General features: G+C 54.8%; 1 protein-coding gene across 12 annotated transcripts in view; it reads right to left on the bottom strand.

The window, feature by feature from the left end:
* The window catches only part of LRP8 (LDL receptor related protein 8), an 80110-nt gene that overhangs the window by 55350 nt on the left and 1244 nt on the right, over positions 1-23516 (bottom strand). The gene's annotated exons all lie outside the window — the stretch shown is intronic.

Here is a 23516-nt window from a genome sequence, read left to right as displayed (position 1 = left end):
TAGCAGCTTTGTGAGGCGGGGGAGGGAGGCATCACTTCCTTTGAGAGATGAGGAAGCAAAAGCCCTTGAAAGGCAACGGACTGTCCTAAGGTCACAGAGCTCAAGGCGGGACCAGAATCCAGGTCCTTTTATCCCTAACGCTCAACAGGAAAGAAAAAGGTGAGAGGTGGACCTTCCCTCACAGAAATTACAGCCAGGGTGAGGAGACAAGAATTCAGATATAACCGTCTGGACCCAGAACAAGATTAGACGGTCCTGATCAGAATCAAGGGTGGTAATGATGCTGTGTGGCCTCAGGCAGTCATCTCCCTCTCTGGGCCTCAGCTGAAAACAAGGATGCTGAACTCACCCCTGAGGAAGCTCTCACCAGCGCCTCTCCTTTCTGTAGGTGAGACATGCTTGGGGGGCAAGGGCAATGAGATAGGAGCCTTTTGAGTAGGACCTCAAAGCAGGGCTGATTTTGCACCAATGGGGAAGCAGTAGGGGCTGAGGAAGCCCATCCTGAGAAATCTTATTTGATCCAGAAGGAAAAGGTAGATTCTAAAAGCAGATGAAGGAGGCAGTTTCTTTTCTGGCTTCTTGGTGCATTGGGAAGGAAACGAGGTCCATTCTCTGAAGCCTTTCAACATCTCAGCGGGGAAGTGTGAGCGCATGGGTGGCAACCCCACCCAGCAGCAGATTCCCGTGAGAGATGCCCCCGGGCTCCCTCATCACACTGATCACCTGGGGCTGCTCATGACTTGTTCAATCCAGCCTGCATGTGGCTGGCAGCTGTGCAGGCAGCAAGCGACTCAGGGTCCTGGAACTACAGGTGAGTTAACTTCTCAGAGCTTCAGTTTGCTCACCTACAAAATGGGGATATCAATCAATAGTCACACCCTTTGGGGCAAGATGTACAGGAGATGATAGATGTTGAAATTATATAGTGAATTGTATATACTTTGGCCACCTGATGTGAAGGGCCAACTCATTGGAAAAGACGCTGAAGGGAAGAGGAGAAGGGGATGACAGAGGATGAGATGGTTGGGTGGCATCACTGACACAATGGACATGAGTTTGAGCAAGCTCCAGGAGATGGTGAAGGACAGGGAAGACTGGCGTGCTGCAGTCCATGGGGTCGCAAGGAGTCAGACAAGGCTTAGTGACTGAACAGCAATATCAACAATAGCCCACAAGGGCGATGGAGCTCTTGTCAACGATATGGTTTATTTCTTATTATTACTCCCAGCGGCTTTCCTGCTGGGACTTTGGAGGAGAGCTGAGTTGCCTTCCTGCTGGAATGGGAGAGGGCTACAGGCAAGTGGACAAAGGATGCGGCTCAGATGGAAAGGCTCCTGGGTCCCCGAGGTGCTGTGGGGCGGCCAGTGCTGATGACCTATGTGGAAAAGGCATGGAAGAGGGCAAGGGGCAGAACACACCTGCAGGGCGGGACCTGGAAGCCATCTGATCCAACCCTAATATTTCATAAATGCGGAAACTCAGCCCAGAGAAGGCCTGGGCCTTTCACACTTCCAAAGCAGCCTCAGCAAAGCTTACACTCCCTCCTGAGACCCAGTCACAGAGCAGAACTGCAGCTTAAGAGGCTCATGGAATCGTAAAATAGCCTTAGAATCACAGAACACAATCTCCAGTTCCAGGAGAGTATCTTATTAGAATCTTAAAACACACAATTAAAGTACTTAGGCCCAGGCAGCTCAGTCAGGACCACGGATTCCCAGATTCTTTCCAACTTTGAAATCAGAGAAAATCTTAAACTTAGAAACAACAGAACTCTAGAAGCTTCCAATCACAGCATCTAATTTAGGCGCCAGGAGTGGCAAAGGCCTATCCCCTTCCCCCAACCCCTCCCCTGAGCAGTGCAGGAATCCTCTGTTCCCACCACTGACATATGGCCATTCCGCCCTCTTGAATGCTCTCGGCAACAGGGGACTCAGTCAGCTGTGCCGGCTGGAGGCTGGACACGTTCCTTCCTCTTGAACAGGGAGGGAAATAAGTTCTCAACAGGAGATCTCCACTTTGTACAAATGGATTTTTCACCCCTCCTTGTTCTTTGGCTCTGGTCGGAAAGATTCCCAGGGAAGTGGCAAGGAGCCAAGAGCTGCCACAAAATGACTTTAACCAGCAGACAGGCTGGTAATGGGTTTCGGTGGGAAAAAGGAAGGAGAGGGGCGATTAATTCCAACTTGCTATGCGATAAAGGAAATTAAGGCATAATACGGAAAGGCAGCAGTTCTATTAACCTGTGTGGAATACCAATTACTCAGTCTCCTCAAAATTGCTGGAAATAAGAAAGAAAACCCCCAAAGAGAATGTGATTGTGGCCCAGGGCTCATCTGGATTAGGCTGTTTGTTTGCCCTGGCACCCTAATGATGGGAATGAGGGGAAATTCCCTGTTTCCTGGGAGATGACTGCACCAGAGTCAGGGAGAAAAGGCAGGCCCACGTGTTGCCACGGGACCACTTGGCAAGTTTTCTGGGCAGAGGGGGTCCTCGGCCCACTTGAGGGAGAGTTGGGTGCAGTCAGGCCCCAGCGTACACCCTTAATCCTGTGTTCTGGGAGGGACTCTGGGAGGGTCAAGCATCTGATGACCCTTGTTCCAACTGGAAAATCGCAAGTCTCTGCTGTGGGAAGCTGAAGGAATCAAGCAGGGGCCCTTGGGTGCTGAGTACCCAGCTAGGTGCTGGCAAGCCCTGCTGTGAGGCCAGACCTTCAAAGGTGCCACATCTCAGGTACCGGTCCTGGTGGACTGGGACCGTGGGCTCTGGCCAAGGCTACCTCTCTGCAGCTGGCCAAGGGGCAGACAGCATGGGCAGAGTTAACAGCCACAGGCCACAGCTCAGTGTCTCCAGCCAGGGGCCCAGGAGAACTTCTGTGATGGCCCCCAACCAGACCTGGGCAGAGGGAGACAGTCGTGGCTGTGGGAGGTGAGCTGAGGGTGGGGGTGGGCAGGTGCCCAGCAGAACCTCAGTTCTGCTGCTATCCTGGCTGAGACCCCTGCCACTGCACAGAGCCCTCAGACAGGGGGCCGTCACTCAGGGGTTCTGAGCCAGCATGGTCCCCCACCAGATAGGTCCCACCACAGCTTGGATAAAAGGGAAGCTGCCTCTTAAAGAGCCTGCTCTGTGGGCACGCCTACCGCCCACGACAATTCCACCCTCCTCAGCCTTTTCTTCACGTGGACGTTGTCTCCCAGTACAGAGATTTGGAAGATGCTAGTCTGCAGCCCTCTGTGGCCCTCCTCCCACAAGGAGCAAGTTAAGGAACCAGTGTTCACTTCCTGGCGGGGCCCTTACTGGCCGTGTGACCTCAGGCAGGTTACTTGCCCTCTCAGAGCTTCGGTTTTCCTCATCTAAAAGTATGAGGCTGAATCCTGACTTGCAGGGTGGTTGGTTGTAAGATAATGTATCAGTGCCTGACATAGTGAGGCAAGGTCCTCTCGATTTTTTTTTCCACACTCCCACCCCCTGGCTCTGTACCTAGTAGGCCCTCAGGAAGTTTTTGTTAGAATTGTTAAAGGGTTGGGTCAGTCCAGCCACCAGCACACCCTGCCATTCTCCAGCCATGGCCCCACACTGGTCTCTCCTGAGCCCCAGAGAGCCAGAGTCCTGCAGGCCAGCTGTACACTTGCCAAACCCACTACTGTCCCACCTGTGCACGCCCCCACCCCCACCTTTCTGTGAACATCACTCTGTCAAGAGGGGTGGGGAGGCTGAGCAGTCTCTGCACACAGCCCAGCTTGATTCTCCACCCCCACAGCCAGGCCTGGTCACAGGCGCGTGCTCAGGCAGACATGCAGACCCATGGGTGCAGGCACACAGCACACGCACGTGCAGATGGGCACATATGCACACAAACACACACTGCCTGCTTGCACACTCGGACGTGCACCACACACTGAACACAGACACACATGCCTCCCTGTGCACACACAGCAGCACATAGGCCACACACTCACACATGCACAGGTGGCTTCATATTACGCTCACACACTCCAGACAAATATGCATAGATTTTCCTGCCTCTCCTGTGACAGCCAGATGGTGGGATTCTCCCAGAGGGCTACCATTTAATGCTCTAATTAATTTTTTAAAATTCTGTGTACCCAGAGCCTGGGTTTGTTCCAAATGTCTCAGGCATGGTCCCAGTCTGAAACCAAGGAAGGAGATCTTAGGGAGAAGGATGGTGGGGCTTCCACTGCCCCCAGGAGAGCCTGCATCCTCACTGGAAGGCTATGATACCTAGCCTAGACACCTAGCCTAGTAAGGGGGTCTGGGCTCAAAGTCCTCTTCCCTGGTTCCAAGAGCACCCTATAACCCAGGACCAGGAGACAGCCTTCGCAGCATCCCTGGCAGGTTGTCTGGCCCTACCTGTACTTTGGTCCCTGCACAGGCCACTGGGCTCCTGTTCAGACTGCACTGCAGGGGAAGGTGTTTACAGGGTGGGCTCTGGGGCTCACATCTAGATCCAAACTCGCCCTTTACAAGCCCTACTGTGTGACTCTGGGGCACTGTCAGTGGAAACAAGGCACAGAGCCAGTGCAGTCTGCCGGGCAAGAGGGATGAGGCGGGAAGATATGGGCCAGCCCAGAGGGACTTGCGATGCTCCCTGCCTTCCCGCTTGCACACCTCCAGTGAGGGGGAGCTCACTCCATCTCCAGGCAGCTCTGACTAGACCAGAGCACATCCTTACCAGGTTCCCTGGTGAACCCTGGCTGTTCTCTGGGCCATGGTCCCCGGTGGTTCAGGCTGGCAGGAACCACACAGCACTCACCCTCCAGGCCTTTCCTCCGCCTTTCCTGGGGCACGTTCTTTGCTGCTGAGTGTTTGGGAAAACGCAGCAATAAATTTACCGCCTCACTTATGAGTAATTTGCTGTCAGGAGCTCTGCGTAAGCAGAGGGCTGAATTAACGAGGCTTAATTAACATTAATGTTGTGACAGATTTCAACCAAGTGGGGAAATCCCCCATCCTCACAGCCCAGGCCCTCGCCTGCCGCTTCTGGGCTCATGTGGGAGGTGAGAGGCCCGGGGAGGGTGCTTAGAGCTGCTGATGGACGTGACCGAGGGCCGCCTCTTTCCCAGGATTAGAGGGATTGGGGATCTGGGGGCTGGAGGTTTGCAGATCAGCACAGGAAGCCAGGAGCCTCTGCATCACCAGTTCCAAAGGAGCCTTTCAGGCTAAGCCCTTCGTCCCCTTTGCCTGGCTCAGTGACACCTGCATGGGCCTTCAAGCCTGAGAGCCCAGGGTTTGGATCTGCCACTCCCAAGCTGAGGGGCCTTGGGTGAGTCACCCCACCTCTCTGTGCCTCACCATCCCCGTCAGCAAAGCAACAAGACAAATCCCCGCTCTCAGGGCTGTCAGAGGATTCCCGAGGTCATGCGTGGAGAGCAGAGGGGCTCTGACATCTGCATCTCCTCCTCCTACATCATGAGCGGAAGAGGAAACATGATTGAGTGACTAACAGGCACTAGGCGCATCATCTCATTTAATTCTCCTAATAGTTCTTTGAGGAAGAAACTACTATATCCCATTGTACGGATGAGGAAACCAAGGCACTGAGGGGAGCTGATTTGCCCAAGGTCACATGAATAGTCATGGCCGGGGGCAGTGAGGGGACCACAGTCACTCACTACGCCCATTGAGCGCCTCTGGAAGGATCTAAAGAGCCAAGGCAAGGGGTGAAGTCAGGCAGTGGGGGCCATGAGGGGTGGGCACAGGGCCTGGGCCAGTGGTGGAATCACTCTGTGGATGGCAGAAAGGGAGAAGTGTGTCCCGTGCCAGCAGGTGTCCCACCACACAGGTACCTGGTTTTCAACCACTATGCTAAGTCACTTCAGTCGTGTCCGACTCTGTGCGACCCCATAGACGGCAGCCCACCAGGCTCCCCCATCCCTGGGATTCTCCAGACAAGAATACTGGAGTGGGTTACCATTTCCTTCTCCAGTGCATGAAAGTGAAACGTGAAAGTGAAGTCACTCAGTCATGTCCGACTCCTAGTGACCCCATGGACTGCAACCTACCAGGCTCCTCCGTCCATGGGATTTTCCAGGCAAGAGTACTGGAGTGGGGACTTCATTAAACTGCCCCCGCAAGGGTCCAGGCATGACAGGCTTTGGGGAGGAGACAAATGCAATAGAAAGTGCACAGCCTGCTCTCGGGATTGGTCCCCTCTTCTACTTCTCTCGGCTTTCCCCCAGGGCACCCACCAGCTCTGGTAGGGGGTAGGCACACCATCATTTATCATTAATGATTGCCGTTATTAATATTAATGTGGAGGACAGCTCCAACCAGGACCAACTCTAAGGAGCAGCAGGAAGGAGGCCCAGCTCCCACTTACCCATCCGACACCTCGGGCTCTCAGCCATCATCCTGCACACTTCTTAGATCACCGAACAGGACAGGCCATGTCAAGGGCCTGGGGCTCCTCAAGGGGGACAGGAGGGACTCTGGGCCCCAGGTCCCTAGGGCTCACCTGAGAGACGACCAAGTTGGTGTCTTAGTGCTATGGGTGTGTCTGGGAACCGTGTAGGAAGGAGGGAGGGGACAGTATGTGGTGCGGGGTCAGATCTACCTCCAGGGAGTACGGCTCCTCAGCCCTGCCAAGCCCCATACACCCGCAAGTCCTGCCCCAGGAAGCCTTCCCCTCCCCGCAGCCCTCCCCCCACCTCCTGACTCAGACACTAGCCACATGACCTTGGGGAAGCCTCTCCTTACCTCTGCCTCATCTCTGTCCCCTGCACGATGAGGGATAAAAACAGTGCCACCTTATGGGGCTGATGGGAGGGCCGAGTGGCAGCGGCTCAGTAAGCGATGGCTATGATTACTGACCCTCGGAGGGTAGTGGATGCCAGCCCAGTCAGGTACCACCAAGCAGTGGCGTGGGTTCAGGGGTTTTCCAGTCTCCACAGGGCCACTCTCAGGCAGCAGGATCAGCTGGGGGGCTCTGTACAGCCCCTGTGACAGGCCAGGGACCTAGAGTGCCTCCAGGGGTCTCTGTACAGCCCCCATGACAGGCCAGGGACCCAGGGTGCCTCTCAGGACAAAACCAGAAAAAGCTCTGCTTTTGTAGATAGAAAGAACTGCCTTATAAGGAAGTGAGACCTCCATCCCAGCAGGTTTGTGCAAGTAAGAGATCCATTCATTTATTCAACTAGCATTCACTGGGCCCTTCCTTCTCAGTTCTGGGCCCTGTGTTGGGCACCGGGAATTGGGAGAGACAGAAAGAGACCCAACGCCGCCAGGGAAATCTACCATCTAAGAAAACAAGAGATACTGAAGGTGCCAAACCGATCCCAGGCCAGGTCTGCCCAGTCCTGTAGAGGTGTCAGAGGCTAGAGAAAAAGCAAGAGGCCCTTTGGCATGAAGGGGGCTTGGGAACCACTTGGGGTGGCTCAGTGCACGTGCTTTGGCCCTGCAGATGTAAGGCCAGGCCCCACCTGCTCTGAGCCCCTCAAGGCCATCATCACAAGGGCCTCCTGGTGCTCACTCTCTCCCTGCCCTTGTCCACCTTGACCACAGCTCAGTGCTGGTCCCCAGAGCCCCACCCAGCCCGATACCCAGTAAGGAGTGGACAGGAAGTATCTTTGGAGGGAAGGTTCTGCTGGCAACAGGGAATGGAGGAGAGAGGGGTGGCTGTCTCTGCTGGGACAGGGACAAGGGCATGGTTGGCCCCAGGCAGAGGGTGGGCTCACCCCTTGCCCACTTTCCCGCCCCACAGCATCCATGACTCCCCCACACCCCCACCCTCCCGCCCCAGCCATGGTTCCCTGGGGAGCGGGCTCCAAGGAGGCCCAGCAGCCAGACCACCAGCTGCTGCCCCCTCCCCATACAAACCCTGGCCACAAAGCACCTCCCCCCAGCTCTGCCCGCCCGCGGTGACAGCCTCTTGGCACCAGCTTTCCCCTTCCCTCCATCTGTCAGGAGTCGGTGCAGACAGACTGTGAGAGCCATCAGAGGAAGTAGCAGCACTGCTTGGGCCCTCCCCACCCCTGCCGCCCCAGCACTACCCCCCACCCCAGGTCCTTTCTCTCCCCACGCCTGTGTCTACCTTTCCCTTGCATCTGTCTCCATCTTTTCTGACTGACGAAGACACTGACAAAGTGGGGGTGGGGAGGAGAAGAACAGCCAGCCAGGGACCCCCACTTACTGGTAACCACCACACATCTCGCCACCACACTTGACCTTCTCCTCAGTCATTAAGGAGTTGAAATCCTGTGAGCCTGTGGGCTCAGTGTCCCCATCTGAACAACTGGCATAGCAATCCTGCTGAGCCCGCCTCTCAAGGGATAGGAGGAAAATGCCGTGAAGAACATAAAGGGCAGCAGGAACGCAAAGGCAGGGCCGTCGAGGTAACAATCCTCACCTTACTGATGTGATGTTATTGATGTTATTGACGTGAGGTGAGCAGGGCAGGGCTGGGGGAAACCAAGTCTCAGAGAGAGCTGTCACTCAGCTGCGTCAGAGGCAGGGTCAGATCAAAGGCCAGGTGTCCTGGCTGTGTCCACACCAGCACCCCAACCAGGATGCTCAGCCCTGGCTCCTTTAGACCTTCCAAGGAGCTCTATGTCTCCTTGAATTCTGCCAAAAGTGGGGGAAGAAATCAGCTTTTTTTCTTTATTTAGAGTGAGCCCTGCCCAACTAGCAGCAGAATCCACGGGTAACAGGGAAGCCGTGTTGCAGAGCCGGGGGGAGTGGTTGCGGGAGTTGACAGAGTGCAGGCTGGCGGGCCAAGTGTCCCATTGGACATGAGCTTTTGTTTTAAAACTGGGGCGGTTCCAAGCAAATGAGGACAAGCTGGTCACCCTGCGTGGGAGCAGGCTCTTGGTAATGCCAAAGCGCTGGCCAACGCGGGGGCGGGCCTTTTCAACCAACAGAGAGCAAAACCCCTGTCCCCCTTGATCCCAGCAAAGCTTGGCCCGAGGCCCCAGAGGCCCCAGGATGGGGGGCAGGGAAGGAAGTTCTGGTCTAGCTGCCATCTTGGGACCCTGTGGGGCCATGTGTGACCCCGACCGCAGCTCAGATGTGCCCGGGGAACAGGGGAAGGAGACTTGGGTCCTCTACCCCTTTCACCTCCAAGGAAGCTCGAGGTTCAGAGAAACCAACTGCCCAAGGTCACATACTGAGTTAGGTGACCAAGGCCTGCTTTTCCATCTGCAGATCCTCCCTAGGTCCTGGCACAGAGCAGGCCTGCAGTGAATGCTGGAGCTCAGACTTGAAGACTCCAGTCCATGCCAGGTGCTTCTCTGGGGCTCACACGTGGCTCAGGAGCATGCAGCACAAGGAGCAGAAACACGGCCTGGCAGGAGGGGACCTGGGCCTATGCCAGAGATCCCCACCCACTCTCCCCCGCTCCCCCTCCTTGGCAGGCCCTGGCCAGGTCCCCTGCCCCATCCTCCTGAAGCCTGAGTCTGTGAACCACAGGCTCTTAATCGGACCATCTCGGTATGCGGCAAGGATGGAGGGAAACACAGGGACAGGGGAGCCCAGAGCAGGCCCTGACCTAGCCAGGATGGGAAGGCTCCCTGGAAGTGGTGACTATTGAGGCAAAGTGGGACTGAACAAGCAGAGGAAGGGTCTTCCAGGCACGTGAGAGTGTGAAGATGCCTCTTCGACATCACTCACATGGGGGCGGGGGGCTGGAGCACAGAGCCGAGGGTTTTGGGGGGCAAGAAGATGGTGAGGTCTGGGGCTGGAGATGCCAGGTGCGTGCTGGGTCTTGAAGGACCCTGAAGGCCAGCCAGCAGACTGTCCTGTGAGTGGTGGACCTCCCTGCAGGGTGCCGAGCAAGGGCAGGACAGTGCTCTGAGTGTTTGAGCGCTCTTGGCTGCAGAGCAGAGAACAGACAGGAGGGAGGGAGCAGAGGCAAGGCTGGGGCTGCTGCCCTGGTCCAGGGAGGCCGCAGTGGGATGGAGTAAGGGCCTGGGCCATGAGCGGGGGAAGGACCAGGCCACGGAGGCTATTAGTGGTAAGGGAGAAAGGGGCTACAACGACTCCCGATTCCTAACCAAGACATGGCGGAGGTGTCTGTGCTGTGCACTGGTCTCGGGGGCAGAGGAGGTCCAAGCACCACCCTCCAGCACCCAGCAGCAGGTTCTTGCAAGATCTGTCGCCTTGCTGACCAGGAGACAAGCTGTCTGTAGAGGTGTCACCATTACCTCTGGACACAGCACATCTGTCTTCAGCCCCCACTTCATAGGGAGGTAGGTCACAGCTACAGAAGGCAGCCAGTATCTATAGAACCTGAGAGTGTGCAGCCCACCAGGGCCCAAGAAACAGTGGCCCGAGAGGGAATAGGCCTTACTCGAAGTTATATAGCATGTCAGCTGTCACAGGCCAAGAAGGGATACTAAGCAGGCTTGAGGTGAAGGTAGGGGGCAGAGTCTGTGAGCAGAGGCCCCAAAAACAGAGGCGGGACCAGGACAGGGCAGGAGTGTCACAGGAGGCAGATTTGAGGTTGAAAGGAAGACAGATTCTCTAACAGGAAGAACTGTCTAGGGACAGAAAAAGCTCTCAGTTGCTGAGTTAGCTCCCTGTCCCTAAAGGTATTCAAGCAGATACCTCCCCCACGCCCACACCCAGCCCCTGGAGTTGCTGGAGGGAATTCCCACATTGGGATGAGTATGGAAGCCGGCTTTAGCCAAATGAAGATGCTTCTCCCAAGAGCCACAGCTCACTCAACACAGAGTCACCAAGGCTTGCCTTGCGCCAGGCTGGGGACATCCAGGGCAGGTGGAACAGAACAAGAGAAACCTTCTCAGTCAGTCTTCCTCATCCTCACCCAGGGAGATGAGGCCAAAGCTGGGCAGGGGGCACAGGGTGGAGGCCCTGGCTGCCCAGGCTCCATGTCACAGGTCTAAGGGACTGGGCACATGTGGGGCACAGGGTCAAGGGCTGGACAGGGTCAGACACAATACAAACTCCTCCTACACCCCACCCCTCCTGGAGGTCCCCAAGGCTCTGGGCTCATTTCCTAATGAGGTCCCTGGAAGGACTCTTCCTAATTAAATTAGGACAGTAAGTTATGGCCTGGGGCCACAGGAAGAAGCAGGGACAAAGGAAGCCCTTCCTATTCCACCCAGCAGTGAGCATCTCCACATGGGAGGGGACACCTAAAGGTCAGTTGGGAGACAGAAGTTCAGAGGAAGAGGTCAAAAGAAGCTGAGCAAATCATGTGCAGGCACTGCTCTCAGGGCTTCTCTTAAATAAACTCATATTCATCCAGCCACTTAGAGGGTTAGGTGTTGGCTCCATTTTAGAGACAAGTGAAGTAACTTGCCTAGGGCCCCACTGCTAGGAAGTGGGGAAGTATGGACTTGCCCCCAGGCAGCCTGGTCAGAGGCCCTGCTATTCTCTGTGTCACAGTGGAGTTACTTAAGGATGAGGTGATGCAGGAGCAGTCAGGAGGAAGGGGACCTGGGGGGTCTTTGTGTCTGTGGCTCCCACCTGGCCACAGAGCAAGCAAAGGTTTGGAGTCAGATCTGGACAAGGGTCAGGGAATCCGAATTTCAAAAGCTGCCCAAAGTGACTCAAGCTCCTGATGCAATCCTCACAGGTGGGAAAACTCAGGCTCAGGACAGGTCAGAGACTCACTCAGGTCCCTCAGTAAGTCAGTGACAAGGGGAGGCTCCCTGGCTCCCAATGTGGTGGCACTGAGAGCCTGGGGGGACTGGCTCTCAATAGGACAACAGTGACAAGGGCTAAGGCCTCTGCTCCCAGGGGAAGAACTCAGTGCAGAACCACACAGCCATCAACCTCTGAGCCCTGGTGTGGACCTGTGCCCAGCGCAGGAAGAACTGACTAGTTCTGCAGGACCCAGTGAGGCTTCAGCTACTATACCAAAATCAGGAATTGCTCATTGTCCGTGCGCATGGGCCTCCCCGGTGGCTTACATGGTAAAGAATCTGCCTTCAATGCAAGAGACCTGGGTTCGATCCCTGGCTTGGGAAGATCCCCTGCGAAGGGAATGTCCACCCTCTCCAGTATTCTTGCCTGGAGAATTCCATGGACAGAGGAGCCTGCAAAGAGTCGGACGTGACTGAGCGACTAACACTTGCACTTTTTCACACAGTGCAGGAGTCTGAGGTTCAGGTTTGAGGGACTTGTCCCAGACCTGCAGCTAGGACGTGAAAGACTGCGGTGGAAACTGAAGTCCAGCTGACACTGGGAGGCCATACGAGCCCATCAATCACCTCTGAGAAGCAGGCAGTTGTTCAGGTAGAGGAAGGAGAGCGCGGAGACATGAGAGCATCACGTGTGCAGCAGATATAAAGCCTGGGGCTGCAGGTATTAAAGAATCGGCCTGGTCAGACTCAGCAAAAAAATAAACAGGCAGAAACTCCCAAGTGGAGGCATGTTCTACTAATAAACTGTTGGTTCCAGCTTTGCATGTTTGGTTTAGGCCACATCCCCTGGGTTGGCGTTGTGAAGGGTTGGATTTCACACTGCTTACTCTGGGCCTCCTGGGCCACAGAGAACAGGGGCAGCTCCTTGGACCCCCACACCTGGGGCCTGGCCATAGCAGAGCTCCAGTGAACTCCGTGGTTCTCAGGGGGAAAAGAGAATCCCAGAGAATTAGAGCTGAGAGGGGCTGGGAGATGCCCCACTCCTAATGAGTAGAGACCCAAGAGGGTCAGGAACCTGCATACGGCCAGTTGGTGAGGTAGGAGCGGGGGTGGAGCTGAGGTGGGCCTGGACTCCGGGCCATGACGTTTCTATCAAGCTCAGCCCTCTGGGTGGGGGGTGGGTGGATGCAGACAGTGGGCTGCAGGCTGAGACTTGGAGGTGGAGAGAAGCTGCCATGGCAGGGGGCAGGCTGGGAACAGAGACTGCTGGCACCTCGCCAGCTACAAATAATTCCCCGCCACAAACAGCCCAGTGGGGGGCTTTGGATTCAGCTTGGCTGGGCGGCCTTGGCCGGCGTGGGAGGAAGGGCGTCACCGTGTCCCTGCCGCCTCCGTGTGTCTGGAACGGTCACCTCCCTCCTGGTGCACACCCCTCTCTGAGGTGCACACCCTGTGCACACGCACATGTACTGGGACACATGGTGGAGAGGCGGCTGAGGGTGACAGGGGCAGCAGATGGCAGCTCAGAGTCTAGGAAGCAGAGAGGGCAGGGGGGTGGGAGGAGCACTGGCCTGAATATCCCTGGATTCGTGCCACCAGGAAAGCCCACCCTGGGCCTCCAGCTATTCAGTCCTGCAGCTTAACCTGGGCCGATGGGCCCTTCTTGCCTCTCATCAGCTTCCAACTCTCTGATGTTAAACGGACCCACTGGGGAACCAAGGCCCCCTCCTAGATAACTATGCCAGGCGCAGCTGGTTAACCAGGTCTTCTTGTTTCTCTCTGCTTAACCAACTCCCCCAGGCCACCCAGGAGGCAGCCACTATGAGGCCTCCAGTGCAGATGGCGGTGGATGAGGTGATTCCTACAGTCCCTCCCAGCCCAAGAAGCTGCTGTTCTCCAAAGCAGCCGAGTCCTCCCAACTGGCCAGATGACCTACATCTCTCCTGCTGCTATTTCAGCAGTTGCCCTCTTGTCATGTCCTTGGTGGAGGAGGAGGAGGAAAGCTGCTGATGGTCCCTTCTACTTAGCTGTTCCCCGTGCGGAGATCATGGGCTTGGGAAGGGAAGTGGGGTGCTCATTTCAGGGCCAGGTCTGGACAGAACACTTTATATCAGCCTGGGTACCTCTGAGAGGTAGGCTCATTATCCCCATTTCAGAGACCAGCGATCTAAAGCTCAGAGCATAAGACCCATACCAGGAACCCTGGCTAGTGGGTCACAGAACTAGTGGTCTGACTCCATTTTTCTCCATCACTCCACAGCATCCAATCCAATCACAGGCATAGGAAGAAGGCAGAAGGGAAAGCAGCCCAAGGAACCTGAGCCTTAGGGCTAAGTTCTGGAAATGGACCCTAAATAGTCCAGCTACCCTCCATCAGCCTGCCTGGAATCCACCCACAAAGCCAGCTACACTCACACCAACCTTCACCAGGCATCAAGGAGCTTGAGGGCCACAAGACCCCTTCCCCCAGGCCAGGACTCACCCTGAGCCCAGCTCCAGGGAGAAGAAAACTGCTCAGAGTGCTGGTTACAGTGCAGGCGGAGTATGGACCAATGGGTGAAGGGGAGATGACGTTCAGAGAGGGAGAGTCCCTTACCCAGGGTCACACAGCAAGTTAGGGGCAGGGGCAGAATCACTTTTATAATGCTGTGGAGGAGATAGATTCTACAAACATCATGAGAAAAATGAAGACTGGTTGTGTTCCCTCTTGTGTTCTCTGGTGGGGGTGTTCTCCTTGGGGCCAGAATACAGTTGTCCTTTCTCCTCACTTTGCTTTGTGCGGCCTGGATCTGGCTGCTTTGTCTGCCCCCTGGGACTGGGGTGAAGTGGCCCTGTGCTCACGGAAAAGGGAGGTCCTGTGGACTGCCCACCTGGCAGGAAGGGGCCGCAGGGAGTCAGGGTGTCATGAGATAGGAAACCGTCTCCTTGAGGGGGAGCGACAAGGTGAGGAGGAAAACACATGCTCAACCCTGTCTTTCCCAGGGCTTTCTTCTTCTTAAGAGAAGAAGCAGAACAAGGCACAAAGCGTAATCCTGATATTTACCCCAGCACTGTGTAGACAGGAAAAAAAATAGAACCAACTAAATACAAGTCTATCCATAGGAGACTATGTCATTAAATCAGGGAAGATTCATGCAGTGGAATGCTATCTAGCCCTTTAAAACGATGATCGGCATCTACTGTTCTGACACAGAAAGATGTACATGTTGTAGGGAGAAAACAACTGGCATAACACATGCTCATTTTGTAAAAAAAATAAAATAAAATAGCACATGAACTCGCATGCAGAGAATACAAGAACATTTCTGGGAGGACAGGCAGCTCCCACAGTGGTATAACCACATGAGAAACTCCTGCCTTCCTCTTTTCACTTTTCTGAATTGTCTGGGTGTTTTCACTTTTTTTAAACAAGTACGAAACTATCTTCATATAATCAGAAAAACTTTCTTCCATTGGAAAAATAAATGAAATCAATTGAAGTGAGTTTTGGCTTGAGCACCACCAGTAACAGGCTGTGTGGCCCCAGGTAAGTCCCGCACCCTCCCTGAGCCTCAGTTTCCTCAAGAAAATGGGGATGATAATGAACTTCTGCACCACCTTCCCCACAGAGCAGCTGTGAGGCACAAACTGGAAAAAGCCATATTGTGGTTCTAACAGGCTGAGAGGGCCAGAAACTGAATAGTCTGCAGAGTGGCTGGTGTAAAGTCCCTTGTGGAACTCAGAGCCAGTGACCAGAGGAGGGCGGTGGCCACATGACCATTCCCGTGGACTCCCAGACTGGCAGACCTCAGGGAGGCTTTGGGCTGCCATATCCAAGGGGCGGGTGTGTGGAGGCCGAGAGGAATCATGGGAATTGTGTGGACCTAGGAGCCCCATGGCCCTGCTTCTCTGGGTGACTCTTCCAGTCACTAGAGGGTCTTGATAATAAGCTGGGCTCTGCACCTGCAAAGCACTTGGCTTGTGGGCACCTGGCCTGGGCTCTGCCAGGGACAGAGAGGTCAGACCTGGTGCAGGGGGATGGGGGAACTCACAGTTGGGGCCTCTCCTGAGCCACTCCAACCAAGGGGCTATTCCTGGGGCCTATGACATACGTGGCCTATAAGAGGAGCCAGGGCCACACGACTGGTGATGGAAACTGCTGCTTCAGACTCAGCTCATGCTCAGGGGCACCGAGGGGCCAGTGCTGCTCAGGAGGGAGTCCGTACACCCACTGGCAGGGGTTGGCAAAGACAGATGCCTGGGGTACCTAGAAAGGAAGAGGGGCCACAGCACACCCCCACGTCACTCCCACTGTAGCTGTGACTGGGATGTGTGAACATGTATCTCCTCCTTTACCTGTGTCACACTGTAGCTGGACAGGCATGGCCCAGTCCTGTCGCTGACCGACCAACGCATCCAGGGCAAGTGACTTCGCTTCTCAGAGCCTTGGCCTCAGGTGACCCAGCTCACAAGAGAGGACCTTACTATGGTCCCTAAAGGACACCCAGCTCCCTTTTCCAGCCTCAAGGACCCCTCAGGGGCTTCTCAGAGGCCCCTGGGTCCCCCATATCTGACTGATACTAGATTCCCACTCTCAAAAGTGGGGGACATTTCCTCAGTCCATTCATTCATTCACACACCACTCAAATGCCTTGGCTCTGGGCCAGGCCCTGTGGTCCTCCACCTCAGATACTCCCCAGCAACCACAAGCTCCTACAATGGGCTATAACAAGGGTCCACAAAGCCATGGCATCCAAACATAGGAGAGGTTAGATCACACAAGGAAGACAGGGAAGGCTTCGTGGCAGAGGTAATGAGCTGGGTTTTGAAGGACTAGTAGGAAACAGAGCAGGACAATCCAAGCAGAAGGAAAGTATGTATGAAGACCCGTCGGCGAATTGCCTGGGAGCCAGAGAACCAAGAGCTTTCCTGGTAGCTCAGCTGATAAAGAATCTGCCTACAATACAGGAAACCCCGGTTCAATTCCTGGGTCAGTAAGATCCCCTGCAGAAGGGATAGGCTACTCACCCCAGTATTCTTGGGCTTCCCTGGTGGCTCAGATGGTAAAGAATCTGCCTGCAATGCAGGAGATTTAGGTTCAATCCCTGGGTTGGGAAGATCCTCTGGAGGAGGGAATGGCCACCCAGTCTAGTATTCTTGTCTGGAGAATCCCCATGGACAGAGGAGCCTGGCGGGCTACTGTCCATGGGGTCGCAGAGTCAGACATGACTGAGCGACTAAGCAGAGCACAGCACAGAGAACCAAAGTCAACATTTTGGATGACTTGGGTTCTTGGCCTTTTCTGGAGGCAAGATGGTGAATAGGAAATGACACTCTTTGAGGTTACCTGCATCAGTGACATATCGCTGGGGCCTCAGTTTCCCTATCTGTATAATGGGAACAGTAACCACCATCCCCAGGTAATGGCCAAGGAAGACCCTTGGAAACTATGGAGGGTTACATTCATGGGGGGCTATGTGAGGAGAGGACCTTATGTTGGGGCTCCGTGCTGTCTCCAGAGAAGAGGGTCCCTCCCAGACAGAAACCTGTAGTCCAAGGAGGCATCACTGGACACTGCAATCCCTCACCACTTCTTCCACACCCTCTGAGCCCCAGGCCCTCTGACCTCTACAGGGTAATCAGAGCTTGGAAAGGAAGAGCCCGAGGAAAAGTCCAGGCTCCAGAGTGGACAGGCCTGGGTCAAGTCCCAGCTCTAGCACTCAAACATCATGACACTAGCCAAGTGACTTCTCTTTGAGCCTCGGTTTCATCATCTTTAAAATGGAAATAATAAGAAAACAGCCCTCAAAGGGTTGTGAGTAGCAAAGCCACTGAATGCAGATTGTCCAACATGATACTAGGCGCGGGGTAAATAGCCTGTATCGAGTGTTAGTAATTCCCTGGAGGGAGCTATTTCGGCATATTCCTTGCTCAGGTTGGCAGGACAACTTGGAGAAGAAGGATCTGGGACCAAAGGAAGAACAGGGACAGGCTATGGGCGCTCAGGGACCAGGGAGGAAGAGGACAAGAGGTCAGGGAAGGCCACCCGGGGGAGGTGGCACCTCCACCAGAACTTCAGACTGGGCGCCGGGGCATGTGGGCAGGTGTTATCAGTGCTGTTTAGATCCAGGGCCCTGGGGCTTGGCTGCACGGCCCCCACAGCAGGGCCCCACACCCTCCCCTCAGCCCAGGGCTGGCTTCCTGGGGGTGGCACTGGCCTAGGGGTCTGACCTGGACCAGAACACTTACTTCCATTTGCTTATAGCCCTGAAGGGGCGCAAACAAATGTGTACTCTCCTGCTCCCTCAGCCCTCTGCTTCCTCCCTCTCTTCACCCTCTCCCTGGGGGCATCTCTCTGGCTTCACCTGCTGCTGCTATTTCCCCAAGGAGAGAAAACTGTCAAGTCAGTTTCGTGCAGACAACTCAGAGGACTAAGAGGCCCGCTGCACTCAGAACCCTCGGCAGGACTGAGTGAGCCCAGGGGGTTTCCGGAGGGGAACTTGGTCCCAGGAGAGCCCGCAGGAAGGCCCATGGGAGAGTCTTCAGCAAACACTCCCAAGGCCTGCTGGGACCAAGCCATGGAGGCACCATCCTGGGCCCAGGGAAGGGAGATGCTTGGGGTTTGCTGGGGGCCACAGGGTTTCCTCCCCTTTCCAGGCACAGACAGGTCATAAACCAGCCTCGGGACTATCATTTGGCCTCAGGGAAGGCTTGCTCTGCCCATCCCAGGGCCCCAGACACTCGTTCATTGAGACCAACCAGACTGGTTTGGTTCACTTCTTCCCTCAGGCCCTCCCTGGGTGACTTTCTCCATTCCCAGGTTCAACTCAGGGCTGAATGGCCTTGGGGCTACCTCCACTAGGGCTCAGCAACTCTGTGGCTGGGGCAAGTCTCAGAAATGGGAGCCTTGAGACCTCTGGCTAAGCAAACAAGAGCAGGAGAAGCAGGGACATCTTGGCAGACAGATATCTAGTCTTCAGTGAACTCCTCCAGAGCAGACAGACCCATTGCCATTCACTGAACACCTACTGCTTATCAGGCACATTATCTCACTTAATCCTCACAACACTTCTGGGAGGGAGAGACTAATACCACCTCCAAGGCCATTCAGCCAGAGGTCACAGTTGGGATAGAAAACCAAGAGTGTCTAATTGAGGGCCACATTGAGTTATTCCAACACCAAGTCTCTAACTCCCCTCTCTTGACTCCTGTGTCTCAGCCCTGGAGAAGGCTTTCTGAAGGAGGTGAAACCTGCACTGACAATTCGAAGGTGACAAGAAGAAGGCTGCCAGATGAGGGAGCAGAAAGTGTTCCACACAGATGGAACAGCATGCGCAAAGGCCGTGAGAAGCAGCAGGAAAGCTAGAACATGACAGAAGTCTGGTGTCACAGGTTCATTCACAGGAAGAGCAGGAAGGGGTTGGAGGGCAGTGGCCATCAGGAGCTGGTCACAGAGGCCCATACGCAGAGGAGTCTCAGCTGACCTTATGCTATGGGGACATGGGAGCTTCAGGAGGACTCTGAATGGTGGAACCAGCAGTTCAGATGAGGAAACAGAGGTTCAGAGAGAGCAGCACGGTCTGTCAGATGTCTCCATTCAAAAAAGGACACGAAGCTGGGCCTGGTGTCAGGGGTGTTAGAATGGCTTAGGTCAGGTGGCACGCCGAATACCAAATGCAGTGTGCAGCCCCAGCCGGAAGTGGTGGCCAAGCTTTAATTATTTACAAGGCCACTGCCCAGCAGGCCTCAGCACTCCTGCAGCCAGGCCTCGCCTAGCTAATGAACTCTCTGCCGGGGAGACCTCACTGCAGCCACTGCTTATTAAACTTGAAGTGGAGGAGTGACGAAGGCTAGGAGAACAGGGCAGCCTAAAAGAGCCTGAATAGGTAGGGAAAACTGAACATACAACCGGGCCACCTGTCTACACAGCACACCCACACAGAGAAGCTGGAGGGGGATGAGAGGGAGAGGCTGATGTCCCCTCAAAATGAGGAAACAGAGGCCTGGGAGGACTTACCTGAGGCTACCAGCTAGTGCTTGATGTGGCACACATTCCATAGTTGGGTGCCTGCATTCAAACCCAGCAGTTTCAGTTTACTGAAAAATCATACACCCTTGAGCCTGTTCCTTAACCCCTCTGTGCCTTCGTAAAACGAGGATGTGCGCAGGTGACTTCATAGAGTCACCCCGTTTTGTAGACTCGAGGAGCACAAGGTGACGCATGTAGAATCCCACCACAGCAAGAGCTCAGTAAATGTTCACTGTTCTTGCTGTTGCTGCTCTGGGAGCAAAGGGCTGGCTGGAGACCAGAACCCCGGTCTCTGCCCCAGACACTAAGGAGCAACAGGAAACTGAGGCCAAGACGCCGGCTGGTCTGTGTGGCCCAGGTGCGGCCAGGAACCCCACCCCTTCCCTTGGCTGGGCTGCCCCTGAGCTTCCAGCCCCTTCCTCCACTTTGAAGGCCCTTTGAGCTGGGAACTGACACCCCATGAGCCTTTCCCTTTCCCATCCTGCCAACTCTATTCGAAAAGGCAAGTCCCATCCGTTGTGGGTTAAGTTTCAGCACTTAGAAGGTCAAGTTCCAGCTCCAACCATGAGGAGCTGTGTGACTTTGGGGGCATCAGGTCACCTCTCTGAACTCCAGTTCTTCCTCTATAATGTGGGGCCTGTATCATCTATTTCTAAATGCTAAGTCCTAATGAAAGTGAAAGTGTTAGTCGCTCAGTTGTGTCTGACTCTGCAACGCTATGGACTGTAGCCTGCCAGGCTCCTCTGTCCATGGGATTCTCCAGGCAAGAATACAGGAGTGGGTTAGCATTCTCTTTTCCAGGGGATCTTCCCAACCCAGGGATTGAATCCAGGTCTCCTGCATTGCAGGCAGATTCTTTACCATCTGAGCCACCAGGAAGGCATCAAGTCCTGAGGGAATGGCATTAATTACCATCTTTCAAGGCCTGGCTCAGCTTCTCTTCCTCCAGAAAGCCTTCCTTGGCTTCCTCCAAAGACAAGCTCCCTCCCCCCAACCTCCATCTTCTCACGGAATTCGAGGTCGGCATTCTAGCCCCTTTGGGAGCTTGAACTCATTTTGCGGCACACAGACTTCACTTACAAATTGCAATCCCCAGTTTACAAGCTAAGAGGTACAGAGGTGGAGTGGCTGAGGCCCTCTCACAGGGTGGAAGGGGTGGAATGATTAAATATAAGGCAGGGAGGACAGTTCCAAGCAGAGCAGTTTGGGCAGGTGGCCCAGAATGGAGGGAACTTCCCAGATGGGGAAGGAAGAGGTGACAGAATACCATTTTCCAACACCTGGCCCCATACAGCCACTGGATCTTGCAACCCTTTCCTAACCATTTCTCTCTGTGACCCCTAGGAGTCCCTTTCTAAAGACCTTGGTGGTGTGAACTCACATCCATTCCCTTCTCTTCACCAGCCCCATGTGAAGACTTTCTATGTGTATAATCTGTGGTAAAGGAATGGCTACCCTCATTTGGCGGATGATGAAACAAGTCCGGGAAAGTCCAGTGTGTAGGATCAATACTCGATACTAACAGCCAAGCCCTCAATGTCAGTTGTTTTTGTTCACTAACCCTTAGTGAAAAACAACAACAAAAAAAACCCTTAGTGAACCCTTTTGTTCACTAACCTCTGACCCCACCCCAGCCATCTCAGAATGAAAGCAGGAGCCCAAAGTGGTCATCAGATTGGCCCTCGCCCCGCCACCAGCTACTTCACTCTTTCTTCTTGCCCAGAGCCTTGAACGGAGATGAGAAGCACTGGGATCACCCTCCTGGGTCCTTCTTCACCACACTCCCACCACCACCACCACCACCACCACAGATAATGCCCCTGAGCTAGGAGGCAGGCGGACACCCTGACCAAGTTCGGTCACTCTCAGCTGCATGACCTTGGGCAAATCACTCAACTTCTCAGAGCCAGAATTCTTATCAACAAATGAGAATGACAAGAAACACTGTTGCTCTTCACAGCCATCCTCACAAAACTGTTGCTATGCAGACTCAGGGAGATAAAGTAAAACCAGCCCAGAAACGTAGTTCCTATTTCCCTACCTCATGCTTAGCACTCCTACTAAAAGGGACCACAGAAGAACAACTCCCAGCGAGGAGACTCACTGTCATATTTTACCCTGACCTAGGCATTTGCAGAATTTCAACAGAATTGGGAAATGGTCAGGATCATAATTAGGCTAAGAACTCTGGAGTCAGATGCTTAAATTTAAGCTCCTACTTAACAGCTCAATAGCTGTGGGGTAAGTAACTTAATCTCTCTCTCCAGTGCCTCTTTTTTTGTGTGGGTTTTTTTTTTTTTTTTTTTGGTCTGTAAAATAGGACTGTTCTGAAGATTAAAGGAATTTATATAAGACACAGTGGTGGACTTGACACAGTGGTAGACTTCCCACAGTGGTGGACACACAGCTAACAGTCAGCCCATATTAGTTACATCCCTTTAAATGACATTTCTAGAACTGATCCTCAAAAACAGGTCAGGAATCATTAGCCCAAGTAGTCAGGAGAGGAAAGACAGGAGGGAAAGATGTACCCATGTCACACAAGCAAATCTGGGATCAGTTCAGTTCAGTTTGGTCGCTCGGTTGTGTTCAACTCTTTGCAATCCCAAGGGCTGCAGCACGCCAGGCTTCCCTGTCCATTACCAACTCCAGGAGCTTGCTCAAACTCATGTTCATTGAGTTGAGTCAGTGATGGTCTGAGAATGAACCTGGAGGCTGACTGGCTGGCAAACCAAGGAAAAACAAAACAAAAACAAAAACTAGAACTCAACAGACAATGCCAGTCCAGGTGGTCCCTCTACCCCTTGCCACTGTGTGGAGCTGTGGGCCAGTTGCCCTCATCCCGCAGAAGCTGTGCTCCCTGGCCTGGGCGGGGTGGGGGCGGGGGGTGTGGGAGATGGAGAGGTGGGGGCGGGGGGGGGGTTGTAGGGGGTGGGGGTGGGGTGGGGTGGGTCTGTTCTCCAAAGTGCCCCAGTGCCTGGCAGACAGCAGGTGCTCAGTAACAATGGATGAATGACTACCTGTGTAAGTGTTTATAGTCTTGTTTTTCTGTTCCTGGAACTACATTCCTTCCACTGTGACAACTGCTTGCTAACTCGCTTCAGGTTCCGCAGACATCAGAAACCGCGTGCACTTCAAGAAAGAACTTCCAAAGCTGCTGCACCCGGGTGCCGGCGAACACCACACTCAGCAAAGGCGGTCGGCCACCTCATGTAGCCCGCGGTTCACGCACGGCCCTGGGATCCTCACGCCCCTTCCAGGAAACAAACTCTTCCTTCTGGGGCCCTCCTTCCTGCTCTGCCATGACTCACTCCTGGGCCTGGCTGGCAGGAGACCGCAGTCGGCCAACCAGGGTGGTACAAGAAAGGTTTTCACCGTGACTAGGCAGAAAAGCAGCGGGCGCCAGCGCCCGGCCTGCACCTACTACCCAGGGGATGAGCGGGGGTGTGACCAAGGCGGGGCCAGGGCAGGGCCCCACCGCCCGGGGCGCCAGAAAACTGCACACCCGTCCGCTCCACGATTGGCCTGCTCAGACCACAGAGACCTATGGGGTGGTCCTCCCACAGCCAATCAGGGGCCCCAGAGAGCCCATTCATTCACACAACGCTGCAGGAAAAGAAGCGAGGCTAGGCCCACAGTTGCGTGGAACTTTGAAACGCGCGCGCGTTCTGTGGTGTCGAGGCTGGAGTTCCGGAGGGCCTGATCGCAGAAAGCTAGACGCGTGTAGGGGCTGTCGCTTCGCCGCCTACAGATCCTTCCCAGCAGTCTGGGCGTGGCGTACCATCCTCCCCGGCCCCGCAGTGCCGGGTTCCGCTCCGGCCCCAGCGGGACCCGCGGGCCGCCGGGAACCGGCCGGGTTCCTAAGTGCCCAGAAGGAAGCGGCTCCCGGGCGGATTCCTGGCGGCAGCCTCCGGCAGTAAAAGCCCACACAGGTGGCCCGGCGGAGG

This window comes from Bos mutus, chromosome 3 (assembly GCF_027580195.1).
Source record: "Bos mutus isolate GX-2022 chromosome 3, NWIPB_WYAK_1.1, whole genome shotgun sequence".
NCBI lineage: Eukaryota > Metazoa > Chordata > Mammalia > Artiodactyla > Bovidae > Bos > Bos mutus.
This window is presented reverse-complemented; position numbering and strand designations above follow the sequence as displayed.